General features: G+C 31.5%; 1 long non-coding RNA gene across 2 annotated transcripts in view; it reads right to left on the reverse strand.

The window, feature by feature from the left end:
* LOC143247743 (uncharacterized) overlaps nucleotides 1-11,932 on the reverse strand; it is a 70,295-nt gene extending 58,363 nt beyond the window's left edge. Inside the window, exon 1 of one of the 2 annotated variants that reach the window (XR_013026694.1) lies at nucleotides 11,449-11,932. This is a non-coding gene — a long non-coding RNA (uncharacterized LOC143247743). Of the gene's footprint in view, nucleotides 1-11,323 lie in introns of both variants that reach the window. The other variant, XR_013026693.1, reaches the window with a different exon arrangement.
* Between the last annotated feature and the right edge of the window lie 2,756 nt (nucleotides 11,933-14,688).

Genomic DNA, 14,688 nt, shown 5'->3' on the forward strand with positions numbered 1-14,688 from the left:
AGACGAATATTTTAAACTATTGCTTAAATACCAGAAAACTATATTTTTAAAAACTTTTATTTGTGCGGAATACTTTTTTAAAATAACCAGCTTGAAAAACACTTATTACTTTTTGCTGGCAGGGGGCTGGGGCCATTTAGTCGAGGGATTAGACTTAACTGAAAGCGTGGCTACGCCTCAGTCTTAGATAAGCGCCAAGTGGGGCTGGGACCAGTTCTCAGACTACACCATAATTATGGTTAATAACCAATGCAACCGAGATGGAAAATGAATGGGATGTGCTCCTCCTTTACGTAGCTCTCGAGAGAAAAACTATCCGTTAACTCATAGCTCTTCAGCCTTAGAAATAAATAAAGAATTCTGCTAAGAATCACGGAAACCCCTGGGTAGGAAATTTACAGTTATCATTATGCTAATTTCCCTTTCGTTTTAGACATCTTCAGGTGAAGGCCAAACCAATTTTAATTCAAACAAAAATAACGTAATGTATTCTGTTTCATCTTCACCGACAAGGCAGAAATGAAAAATGAGAAACGTTTTTCCCTCAGCACTTTTAGAACAGACATTAGAAAAAAGCTGTTTGAAACAATATTAAGCTGTCTCAGTTGCAGTGTTTATTATGTCAAGCTATTTCTAGTGTAAGATTTATGATAAACTTACTCTCTCTTTCGTGAGTAAACATTATCATATTAAATTATCCTAATTGTAATGTTTTATAATACCAAAGTTTCTTAAGTGTAGAGTTAATAATATTCATTCGAATAGCTTACTGTATTCATGGTAGTGATTTCACATATTATGTTCTATTATAAAAAAGGAAGACGGTACTTAAAAAAAACAGTGAAGAACAACAGCAGCCATTTTCTTTAATTAATGTAAAAATAGTAAACAGTTTTTAATATCATAGCTCGCTTACATTAATATTAGAAACACCACATAATGAGGTATTAGGCCATTGTGGGTCTTTTTACTGCCCAACATGACATGACATTGACTCCACTAGTGTTTGGAAGGTATTTGCTTCGATTCTTAACCGCTTATTAATCAATACCTTCTCTAATCCGGATAGAGCTAACTGTAATGTACTATATTTCCTGATAAATTCTTGATAGAATATCAAGAGACTATGCAGTGTGCAGGACGGAATACAAGTTAGAACCAGCCACGAATGATTTTAGTTCTATAACTGGCGTCTTTAACTCACTGGAAGCAACATCACCATTTGGATCAATAGAGAGAGCTCATAGATGCACTTGTCAACTTGTATATTGAAATACATACGAGTAGAGATAGCTATTCATAGAAACCAGGAGTTTAGCCCATGTCATTTAAGTGAGCCCATACAACATTACACTGTCCTAGAAGCTTGTACAGTGGAGAATATGCAAGATTCTGCGTATTGGGAGATGTCACGACAGTCTAAACCTACCATCACTGCAGAACATTGTGGATTGTTATTAGTCTGGCTATATTACACATTTATATTGCCCAAAATTTAATCCCAATAATCTGGACACCAATGAAGACGTTTCTTTTGATTGTTTGCAGGAATAGGCTGTTTTTATAAGGAAAAGAATTATCAAAATTAATTTTCACGTAGCTCACAACCTACTATTTTGGTAGAAGTGGATATTCCAGGAGCATTATTATTAGAGTTATTTGTCAACTCAAGTACAGTTAAACGTTTGTTATCCCGAATAGTCTTAGATATTTCATTCTATCTCCTTACTTTCCTATCCTTCCCAACCAAATTTCCTTTATTAGACGAAGTTTTTGGTCTGATATCTATGTAATTTAAAAAGCAAACGTAATGATATTGGATTTGCTTCATCGTTCTTGCAAGCTACGTACTTGCTTCAACAATAATACCTCGTTCAAATCATGATAAATGTTCAGTTTTCCTAATAACAGCGACAACTGATGCTCATGCAATTCACAGTATTTGTTTAACGGCTAAGAAACGGGAGAAAAAAAATGAGTAAAATATCTTATTTTGAATATACGATATGAGCCAGAACACCATATGAATAATAATATGGAAATACTCTGATCAGATCATAAAGTACTGATTAAAAGTAAGTTTGTTTCGCTATGAAAGAAATTAGATTCTTTTTCTCGTATAATCATAAACACAAACGTCCAAAAGTAAAGATGTTCATCAAACTGCCCTTTTTCATTGCCTTACGTTTCATACTGAGAAAATCAACGGTAATTTTATACCATTAACGTTCATGATCATGATCGCTGTTCTTTAATGTTTATGAACGTTTCATGATTCAGGATATATCCAATTCAACTCATATGTTTCCGTTTTTGTGTAAATACATTCATCCAAGCAATTTTAAAACTAAAGAAAGAAAGTTAATTAACAAGCTAAAACCACTCATTTATAAAATGATGAATTATCATTTTGTGCATTTTTGTTTTAATATTTAGTAGGCACACGCAACTCTTGTAACATTAATAGCCTAGGTTACTTTGGTACTCTCTGTGTGAGTAACTAAACGCTTGATAACAAGAAATGTCACGTTTTATTTTACTTTTTTATCATTTCTAATTATTTTATTAAATATAATGATAACATGTTCTATTGATCAATATAACACAATAAATAGCAACTCTTAATTAGAACCTCTGCCTCCCATTATTACATAAAATTATACCTATTATTGTTGTGTGAGAATGCACTAGTTAAACTTGACTGTCATATTCTTTGGAAAGTTAACGCTACGAAAATATTGTACCATATGATATATATATATATATACGAATAGTATTTAGTTCCTGTTAAAATTACACATAATACGAATAAGAATTTCTATTGCAATAACTTTTATTTATAAGCAATAAGAAATCCGAACAAAGTTGTATAAACAAACCCGAATTTGTTATTTCTTCTGTAGAGTACAATAGCGAAAAACCAAGTTGCCATTATTATGTGACAAATATTAGCAGCGGAGGCTGTCACCCCCTCTTGTGAATAAAATGTTACACTTCTAACTTTAAATATCAGGTTGCTGCATTTTTATACCATAAAAATTTGAGCCTTCCGGTTTGTTTTTAACTTACAGCATAGCTAATTCTACTGAGATCCGTTAGATTTAGTCCATAATTACGAGTTTTTATTTGTAGATCCAGAGACCTTTACTCACCATTTATAACCTCAAATATTCTAGGTGTTTGTATAAAATGTTATGATTAATGATTAATTATCCATTGTTATTGAATTTGGTTATTTATTTAGTAGCAAATCAAGGAATATATCAGATATATATGCCATTTATTCTTCACTGTGGTTTGATGAGAAAAATATTTGAACAGGAACTTTCATATAAGTACGTGTTTTCAACTTCCAGTCTATACCGTAATATACAACTACATTTTGTAATGGAAATAAAAACAAAAAATATTTTATCTGGAAAACAATATTTCTACACGATACTCATAGTTTGTTTCCTCTTTGAATAGTTTTTGAAATGAAAGTAATATGATAAATTAAAGTTGAAGAACGGAGTTTAATCATCCTAGGACTTTGTTACTTTGTTTACAATAGGCGAATAACGACAGAATTATAAGTGCATTATTCACGAGGTTCATTGCTTTTACATTGTTTGTTTTGTAGACAAAACATACATATATGTGTGTATATATATAGGAGATCAACATTAAAATTATTCATTATTTTGATTTTACAATGAACGCTAGCCTGTCACTGATTTTGTAGTAATTGGTTTTGTTTTTGCACAGTAGCATTCTATAAAAAATCAACACTGAAACGTATAGATCACAGTTGGATTAAGGAAGAGAAAGATTCAGTTGTTGAGCAATAGGTGCTTGTATGTGACCAGTAAACTTGTAGCCAAGAAGCAATGGCGTTCCTCTTCAGTGAACACAAAACCAAGAGGAAAACGTTTATATCTTTATATGTTTCCTTTGAAGGAAATATTACTGCAACGTAAAATGTTTTACCTACTAATATGATACTGTTATTTAAACCATAAAATGGGTTGTTAGTGTAACTAAAGAGCTAGAACGATATAATAAGCATGTGAAATACGTAAAAAATAGTTAACAGTATATTATATTTCAACAATATTTAGGAGACAAAGAGGGCTCACTTCATGGCTTTGAAAGGATACTTTGAAGTATTTCTATCAAACCCATGAAGTGTTATACAAAATAAGAACCGTTTTGAAGTTAATGTATATTAGTATAAGTTTGTACAAAACCAGGAAGATTGGCTCAGAAAGTGTATTATAAATATATGAAGAGTAGATTGTTTTATTTCACCCTTTGTAATATTCAAGTGTTGTTTTTTTTATTGGTAGTCTTATATTACAGTCATACTTTAAACAAAACCATATCTCCTGGTTGAATAAAAGTAAGTTTTCGCACTTATAATACTACGATCCGGGGTTCGATTTCCTTAAGTGAACACAGCAGATAGCCCAATGTGGCTTTGTTCTAAAACAAACAAAATCCAGCATCACGATTCATCTTTCTGTACCTTCCTAGTGATTCAACGGTACGTTTCAGAACTGATAACTGAAATTTCATTTTTATCGGCCCCGGCATGGCCAGCTGGGTTAAGGCGTTCTACCAGTAATCTGAGAGTCACGGGTTCGAATCCCCGTTGTACCAAATATACTCGTCTTTTCAGTCGTGGGGGCGTTATAAGATGTCTTATTTGTACAAACACTTTACTCTGTCACTTCATGCTGTGGATTTTAAATTAATGGACATTCCCCCCCAACAGCCTCCCGATTGTACAGCGGTATGTCTATGGATTTACAACGCCAAAATCAAGGGTTCGATTCTCCTCGGTAAGCTCAGCAGATAGCCCGATGTGGCGTTGCTATAAGAAAAACACACGCTCATTTTTATATTCGTAGCGGCAAGAACACAAAATATTTTGAAGCCTGCGCTTAACAACAAAGAAACTTATCTCTGTCGATATAAGTAAAGAAATAAACAAAAGTACAAATGTCTGGAATGTCGATGTGATCAGATATTATTACAAATAACGTAATCGATATTTAACATTTCATAGAGCGTCTGAGTCTTCGTACGTACCACAGTTATTACAGAACTAACTTGTGTCATGTATAAAATGATAAGCGATTTATTGTTTAATGGTATTTTAAAATATGTCACTTTCCTTTCTTTAATTTAAATATTAAGAACAATAATTAAATATAATGGAAATTATTTACCAAACTAGAAAGGAATAATGCGTTGTTTTCACGTGCTTTTTGAAAGGCATTCCATGTTTTATACTTGGTATGAAGTGTAATCTTACAGCTTGTAATTATAAGAAGAAAAATAAATGTTAAATACATATTCATACCTCAGCAGCAGAAAACAAGCAAACATATATACAGTAATCATTTTCTTTGTAATCTGTTTCTTATTTATCTCACACGAAGTTACCAAAATGTCTTCAGTATATCAAGTGGATGAAGCAGAGAAATAAACTTTTTTTTTTCATTTATTTATCTGTGTCTGTTGTAAACTTTCATTTCTGCCTTATGCCAGAAACTTGATATTTACGGGACATTTTATGATATATCAAAATTGCTTATGTTAGTAAATGAGAACAGAATAACTTCCAGATACTGCTTAAAGCTAGCTAAAGAGAATATTATTTTATTTCGAAAACTTTAAATGACAATTATCATTTTGAATATGTGATAGTTACGAAGTAAAAAGTTATTCTTAATTCGGATATAACAACTAAACATTTGGTTTATTAATGACAAAACTTACTTTTGAGCTACAGAAACCTGTTTTATTACAAACAACGTTGACGTTGATGTTTAGTCTACTAAGTTATTTTCTTACATGGGTTCCAGATATTAGCAAAGAATAGTGCTATACTAGAATATTGAGAATCATAAAAAAATACCTCGTATCACATTTTCTAAACAATGCAATGTATGCAGAAACGTAATGTAATAGTGACCTGAAAAGTCGTTAAAAAATACGCTGAAATAAGTTTCTGTAAACAAGACGTAAATATAAGATACTATTTCTAATGAAAGGTCAAATACCTCGATAATAGCCGTGATAAATAACTGATGAATCAAAGTATTCTAGTCATTATAACTTGTGTTTAATGACATTGCTTATTCTTATTTATACCAGTATATAAAAATAGCTATGTTATCAACGAAGTTATTTTTTTAGTTTTTGTCCACACAGTTAGCCTACTTTGATCGTAAGTTATTAATTTGTTTGGTTTTATTAAGTACAAATATGTCTGAACCTCAGTCAGTAGAACGTAGAAGTTTTTGATGTTTTTTTCTTCATCTTTTAACAACTCAACTTAAATCTATTATAAATGTCAAACCTTAGGTACAAAGAAGTAATATTTGAAATCAATCTTTTGCTTCCCATAAGAGGCGTTTTTTCATCATGTAGATTATATTTGGAGTAATTCTTTGTACATGCTATAAATAATAAATAAATATCATAACATTAGTCGCCTAGAAATAAAATTTTAAAATACAAAACCTACGGTTTCACTACAATTCATGCTTTATTTCTTTCTGTCTAGCGTTAATATATCTACTTTTGTTCACAGTTAATGTAATTTGAAATTTACTAAAAACATAAACGTTTCTTCGCTTAAATATATATTTTAATTTTTCGAGTTGAGCCTTTTCGACGATAGGATGCGCAAGTTGTAGACTTCTTCAAATGCATATTTTGGGAACAATAATAATAAAATACAGAAGCCTCATCTAACCATGTCACAGCAACATTATAAATAAATAAATACATATATACAGGGGAGCTCAAAAGTAAAATAAAAATAAATATTTTTGCGACTGGTAATCTACCTAATTGATCTACACAAAAATCTAAAATACAACATAACATGAAGGTTTTAAAAATATACATACATGGTGTAAACATCATGACATGGTTTTTCAATCACAATAGTTATCGAAAACATGTTGCTTTTCTTTGTGCACACGAACAAATTAATTAAAGCAACAGAAAAAAAAAGAAAATTTATTAATTGGGAGTAAGTTGTCATCTTAAAAACTTAAAAAACATTCTGTTTTCACTGCAGCGTATTTAATAAGGATATTTTGTTGTTGAACTGTATGACATATAAACACAGTAAAATTGTTGTAAATATTATGGTATTTATTGAACAGCTAGTCACGTTGATATGTACTAAGCAAAGAGAAGTCCTAAATGTTGTTTATGCATGATATAGCATACAGGTGTAAATAACTGATAATACAGTTTTGTGTAATAAATGTTCGTTTGAATTTCACGCAAAACCGTTTCTAATTTAGCAGCGTAAGACTAGAGAGAAGGCAACTAGTCATAACTACCCACCGCCATCTCTTGGGCTATTCTTTTACCAACGAATAGTGAGACTGACCGTCATATTATAACGCTCTCATGGCGAGCATGTTTGGTGTGACAGGGATTCGAACCCGCAACCCTCGGATTACGAGTCGAGTGCTTAAACCACATGGCGGAGATTGGCCTGTGTACAATAAACGAATGTTGTCTTTGACACATGAGTTTCAGCAATAAAAGTTTCGTAAAGACAACAAAAACATTGTGCTTCTGATGAAATTAGTTTTGATTGTTTTTAAATACAAGAGAACTATAATAATTCGTGGTTTATTGTATTAATAAAATAAACACCTAAGTAACTTTACACACTTCTATATGCCTAACATTCATGTTTTCAATCGTTGTTTGCTCCTCTAAATGAAACTTTTGAAAGCGTTGAACAAGTTCACAGAGCTAAATACGTTTTATTGTAGGTTTCACATATATCTTAATGGTTTTCTGAGGTATAAAATACAGTTCAATCATCTGGTAGTAATAACCCGTAACGAATAAATAACACAACTCTGTCCGATGGTTTGGCAATAAGTTTACGGACTATTAACGATAAAACCCGGGATTTGATTTTCCGAGGCGGACACACCTTAGATAGCGTATTGTGTTACTTCGAGAAGAAACGTATCGCTAGCGTGCACAAAAATAACACAAATAACTAATAAACAAATCAATAATGCAAAAGGAAATCATGCTTACTTATAATTTATTGAACAAAAAATGTGGGTTCTCAATATATCTTAAATTACAAAATGGTTTAGAATCCGTTTAATTGATACATTCGAGAGTTGTTATCCACCACCGTATATAAGTTATATTCCGCCTGTGATACATAAAAAGCTAAAAATGTTACACTACACTTGGCCAAGCTAGGACTAACTTCTTATACATGAAGGTAGCATAAAAGTCATTAATTTAATACATGTAGTTTTTGTAATGCGAAATTAAGTGATTTGTTTGTTTGTTTAGAATTAAACACAAAGCTATACAATGGGCTATCTGTGCTCTGCCCACCACGGGTATCGAAACCCGGTTTTTAGTGTGTAAGTCCGCAGACATACCACTGTGCCACTGGGGGGCAAAATGTTGTTGCATCGGGAAATTAAGTGGACTACAAGCGCTACAGATTCATTACAGTAATTTGGAAGAGTAAGTATGGTGGATAGTGATACATAGAAAGATTAATGAAATATTACATAGATTAAATATGACAGAATAGACGCCATAAGAAAATAAAACTCAATAACTTTGTCGTGTTTAACAAAAATGCAAAGAAGTTGGTTGTTTAATGGCTTTTGTGTTCTAATAGTGACATATTACGAAATATTAAATTTTATTTATCTATTTAGTTTCTTCTAAACGATGTTTCGCGCATTTTCTAAAGTTTATTTATTATCAACATTTCTCGCGCAAGTTACATTTATTTCTGTTCTGCAAAAAATGGCCAAATCTTGCAGTTCATAAACAAATACTGATAGAAAGAATGTCTCATTTGCTTATAATATTTACAGATTTCTGAGTATTCATGTTACAAGGTTACAAATATATCAAAAACAGACCCTATAAGAAAAAAAGAAAGAAGCCTTTAGAATCGAGTGACTTTTTATTATTTACTTCATGATTAACTTAAGAAAGTGATTATTAAATTCAAACAGTTTAAGTTCCGAAGACATTTTAAGCTACTTTACCAAAATCCTGTCTAAATAATCGTAAAAATTGGGATGGTCCAAAAAGACTCGTTTTGAAATATGGTTCTGTCTAGATCATATAACTATAACTTAGTTGCAGAACATACAATAGAAAAAGAAGCCCACAAGCCCGCTTTTACAATTAATTATTTTAGTGACTTTATTTACAAGAGAATTCAATGAGGAGTTACGTTAGATTTTTAATTGAGTGACTTCACTTACAAGAGAAGTCAATAAAGAGTTTCGTTAGATTTTTATTTGAGTTACTTCACTTACAAGAGAGGTCAATAAAGAGCTTCGTTAGATTTTTATTTCAGTGACTTTAGTTACAAGAGAAGTTAATAAGTAGTTTCGTTAGAGATAACCTGTGTCAGATGTTCATGAATCTGTTGTTGAGATCGTGACTCTTGTTCGTATTTTACAGAAAAATATTGCTTATAACAAACAACTGCTTTACAATTAATAGAACATAAATGTAATTACAGCATACGTCTGAGAATATTAAAATACCTAAAATTGTTGTAATATCAAAAGAAAAAGCGGTCATTTCGGCTTTAAAAAATTGTTTAGATGAATGATGACATTTCTTTTATAATCATAAACTTATGTTACTTGTTGACATTTTGTTCACATATATATACTTTTATCATTTGTTGTTGTTGTTTTTTTACTTTAAATCTGAATATCTGTTTACAGTTGTTTTCGTCGCTATATAAGAGCTCCGAGTATACGGTTCTTGCTATTGCATGTTACACTCGTTTTAAATATGAAGTTTATGTCATGTGCAGTATAACCAATACGGTGCATATTCATAAAAAAGGAAACACACTGTGGCCAATGAAATGCTTTCAAAATGACCAGACACTAGAGTAAGACCAGTACTAAGACAGCATGCGTCTAAATACCTATTGTATGAGAAAAACTGGTATTATCAGTTTAGAACATATCATATCGGCCTTAGATTTATTTTATCTTTATATATTACTTAGAACGCATTATTGAAACTTTATAAACCTTTTATGCTTGCCTGATTATGCCCTAGATACTAGGACTGTCTTAACCGATTGTTTGTTGAATTTCACGCAAAGGTGTCTTGCTTCGAGGACTAAGTGCGTTAACTGTCCCTGGGTTTGAAGTAATAGACCATAGGGCAAATAACTGTTAGCACAATATATATGTAAAAACGGCTCGTTTGGGTTGAGAACATTTTTTACGTAGAAATGGTTTTTCTCGACATCACTGATTGTTAGCACAATACATCGCTGACTGCTATAATAATATTGTCAGATACACATAACCCCAAACTGTGGAATGCGATATTTTTAAATATATATTTTTCGCGGTAACGGGTCGCAGATTGTTGTGCTCAGATCATCACGCTACAAGTACCGAGCCGCGCATGGTGCAAATGAGCAAAATTCATTATTAGATAAGAAAATTAATTTAAAATGTCCACGATAATTTCATCGATATGTGAGTCCGTGTAGTTTGTAGATACAAGTACTGTCCATTCTAGTAAACCGACAGCTGCTTCCTCAGTAAAACCTCTTTCTATCAACAACAAAAGCTGTACTTCATTGGAAATCTGTAAACACTTTTTTCGTTAACTTTAGATTCTTGAAATTTATTCATATTTATTCAATATGTAGCACTTTCTGTTTTTCTAGTTGTAAATTTTTTTGTACAGTCAAACGTAGTATTCTCAGGAATTACGACAAGACTAAAATTGAATATCACTAATACGGTTTACCAAGCTCAGTTTTCCTTGGTGATTGTAGGTGAGGTATACTATTATAGTTTTCATTACATTTTTTATACAGACATAATTTTGTTAAAAGATAAAATCATACATATATGCGTGTGTGTGTGAGAGAGAATTATATTTTAAGAATCTAGCATCCAAATACGTTAAGAACTTTCACATTAATTCAGATTTAGGTTTAAATAAATTAAATGTGTCGTTAAAAATTAGTATATGTATTACTTTTACATCAAGATGAGACAGCGAAGTGTTTTTCATTTATAATCAGTTTTAACTTCTTTTCCTACAAAAATCAACACTGAAATATTTTCAGTTTAATAAAGACCGTATCATGTGACGATGTAATTAGTAGTTCAGTTGAAAACGAAACCGTATTTCTAGGGTAATTGTTTTGTAATTTGTGTGATTCTTAATGGTGAAAGCCAGCTTATTCACAGCAAGCTGATGAACCTCTGATTCACCCACACACGTGAGAAAAGTATGGACGTTCCATTTACCTTACCTGATCCCGGATCATACCCCGTACTGTTTCGGCTCGAGCCACAGTGCGTGCGATAACCGCAGTACTCACGAGCTGTTCACCAACTGTTTCATCAAGGTTTTTTTCAAACTCCGTTTAGTACTTACACGTCTTCAATCCATGTTTTACTTCCGATTTGAGCTCCAGGTCTCGTCCCGTGAAGAGAGTGTACTCCATATATCCATCTCGCTGATTTTCTTGACAACTGGTTTTTTCTTTGTTTGTTTGCTACCAAGTCTGAAAACCTTATCAATTTCAGCTTAGTAAACTTTATATTATAGTAGTTAATATACAATATTATCTAATCGGGAAATAATCTTGTATAATGCCTCATGGACACACCTGCAGTTGCATCTCCTGCCACAAGGGGCCATGTTGGACGTACATCGAATATCTCATCTCCTGCGGCCAGTGCGGACACGTCTGGAATGCAGCACAGTTACGTTTGCCTGATTCACCTTTATGTATACAGCACCGGGACAAATTTTGACTTAATATCATGAAAATTTCAAGTGCTAGATCGCCAGTGTTAAAGAGGAAATGTTTACACAGACGTATTGTCTCCTGACTAAATAGTTACGGCTGAGACGATGGGTATACATATACAAGTATTACAATTAAGTGATTACAACTGCAGAACATGAAGCAATCCCCAAGCCTAACCAATGCAGCGACATGGATGCTGAATCATGCAAATAGGGCTCATTAAATATCAAAGTCTACTTAATAAGAATGTTTGCATTCTGTGTTGTGTCAGTTTAGTCACACTTATGAAATGACCGTAAGCTAATAACTGGACAATAAGACCGTGACCAAAAGATGACGCATTACTGTACAATAGTAAATCTTGTCTTCAATTATCAGGTTTCAAAGGTGATCATTTAACAGGTATAGAGCGAACAAAGCAATAAACCAAGTTAAAATTACTTTATAAAAGCCTAAAACTAAAATAAATTAAAATATAACGTTCGTCCTCTCAGTACAAAGTGATTTACAAACTAACTATTCCAAATGTAAACATCAAAATAAAATTCAACATTAACACCTGTTAGCACAAACAAAGTGATACATAAACTAGCTATTCCAAATGTAAACATCAAAATGTCAACACAAACAAAGTGATATATAAACTAACTATTCCAAATGTAAACATCAAAATGTCAGCACAAACAAAGTGATATGCAAACTAACTATTCCAAATGTAAACATCAAAATGGAATTTAACAATAACACCTGTTAGCACAAACAAAGTGACACATAAACTAACTATTCCAAATGTAAACATCAAAATGTCAGCACAAACAAAGTGATATACAAACTAACTATTCCAAATGTAAACATCAAAATGGAATTCAACATTAACACCTGTCAGTACAAACAAAGTTATATACAAACTAACTATTCCAAATGTAAACATCAAAATGGAATTTAACATTAACACCTGTCAGTACAAACAAAGTGATATACAAACTAATTATTCCAAATGTAAACATCAAAATGGAATTTAACATTAACACCTGTCAGTACAAACAAAGTGATATAAAAACTATCTATTCCAAATGTAAACATCAAAATAAAATTCAACATTAACACCTGTTAGCACAAACAAAGTGACACATAAACTAGCTATTCCAAATGTAAACATCAAAATGTCAACACAAACAAAGTGATATATAAACTAACTATTCCAAATGTAAACATCAAAATGTCAGCACAAACAAAGTGATATACAAACTAACTATTCCAAATGTAAACATCAAAATGAAATTCAACATTAACACCTGTCAGTACAAACAAAGTGATACATAAACTAACTATTCCAAATGTAAACATCAAAATGTCAGCACAAACAAAGTGATATAAAAACTATCTATTCCAAATGTAAACATCAAAATAAAATTCAACATTAACACCTGTTAGCACAAACAAAGTGACACATAAACTAGCTATTCCAAATGTAAACATCAAAATGTCAACACAAACAAAGTGATATATAAACTAACTATTCCAAATGTAAACATCAAAATGTCAGCACAAACAATGTGATATGCAAACTAACTATTCCAAATGTAAACATCAAAATGGAATTTAAAAATAACACCTGTTAGCACAAACAAAGTGACACATAAACTAGCTATTCCAAATGTAAACATCAAAATGTCAACACAAACAAAGTGATATATAAATTAACTATTCCAAATGTAAACATCAAAATGTCAGCACAAACAAAGTGATATACAAACTAACTATTCCAAATGTAAACATCAAAATGGAATTTAACATTAACACCTGTCAGTACAAACAAAGTGATATACAAACTAACTATTCCAAATGTAAACATCAAAATGGAATTTAACATTAACACCTGTCTGTACAAACAAAGTGATATACAAACTAACTATTCCAAATGTAAACATCAAAATGAAATTCAACATTAACACCTGTCAGTACAAACAAAGTGATACATAAACTAACTATTCCAAATGTAAACATCAAAATGTCAGCACAAACAAAGTGATATACAAACTAACTATTCCAAATGTAAACATCAAAATGGAATTTAACATTAACACCTGTCAGTACAAACAAAGTGATATACAAACTAACTATTCTAAATGTAAACATCAAAATGGAATTTAACATTAACACCTGTCAATACAAACAAAGTGATGTACAAACTAACTATTCCAAATATAAACATCAAAATGGAATTTAACATTAATACTTGTCAGTACAAACAAGTGATATACAAACTAACTATTCCAAATATAAACATCAAAATATAGTTTAACATTAACACCTTCTCAAAATACACCTATTGACATGTAGACTAAACACTCCACAGTCATGGATGATAATAAAGTTTACCCTGTTACGTTAATATATCTATAAAAATATGTTAATACGTAGACTAGACCTCTAGAGACAGTCATTAATGTTTTTCTGTGTATGTGTTAACTTAGTTGTATGTGGACTATAGTATACTAGAAAGAAATTACAAACCATAATCAACATTCATCCACCTCAATGGACCACAACACCTACTCCATTGCTTTGAAGAATATAGGGCATACAGGATAATGTAAGAACAAATTTATTCTAAAAAAGTTCAAAAACGTGAATAGAAAACATTGATGCACAATCTCAGTGCATGGTGGTCTCGGCAGTTTCATAATGACTACTTTTAGAATAATCGAAGATATCGGACAACACAAACTTTAGGCATAACCTTTTAGAATATCTGACCATAGATAAGACAACCTGTCAGTAATATCAAGCGTCTATATAACCACTTCTAAGTGAATATAAATATCCTAAAATGTGAAGAATATCAAGTAATGTGTGGC

The sequence above is a fragment of the Tachypleus tridentatus genome, chromosome 1 (assembly GCF_004210375.1).
Source record: "Tachypleus tridentatus isolate NWPU-2018 chromosome 1, ASM421037v1, whole genome shotgun sequence".
NCBI classification, from domain to species: domain Eukaryota; kingdom Metazoa; phylum Arthropoda; class Merostomata; order Xiphosura; family Limulidae; genus Tachypleus; species Tachypleus tridentatus.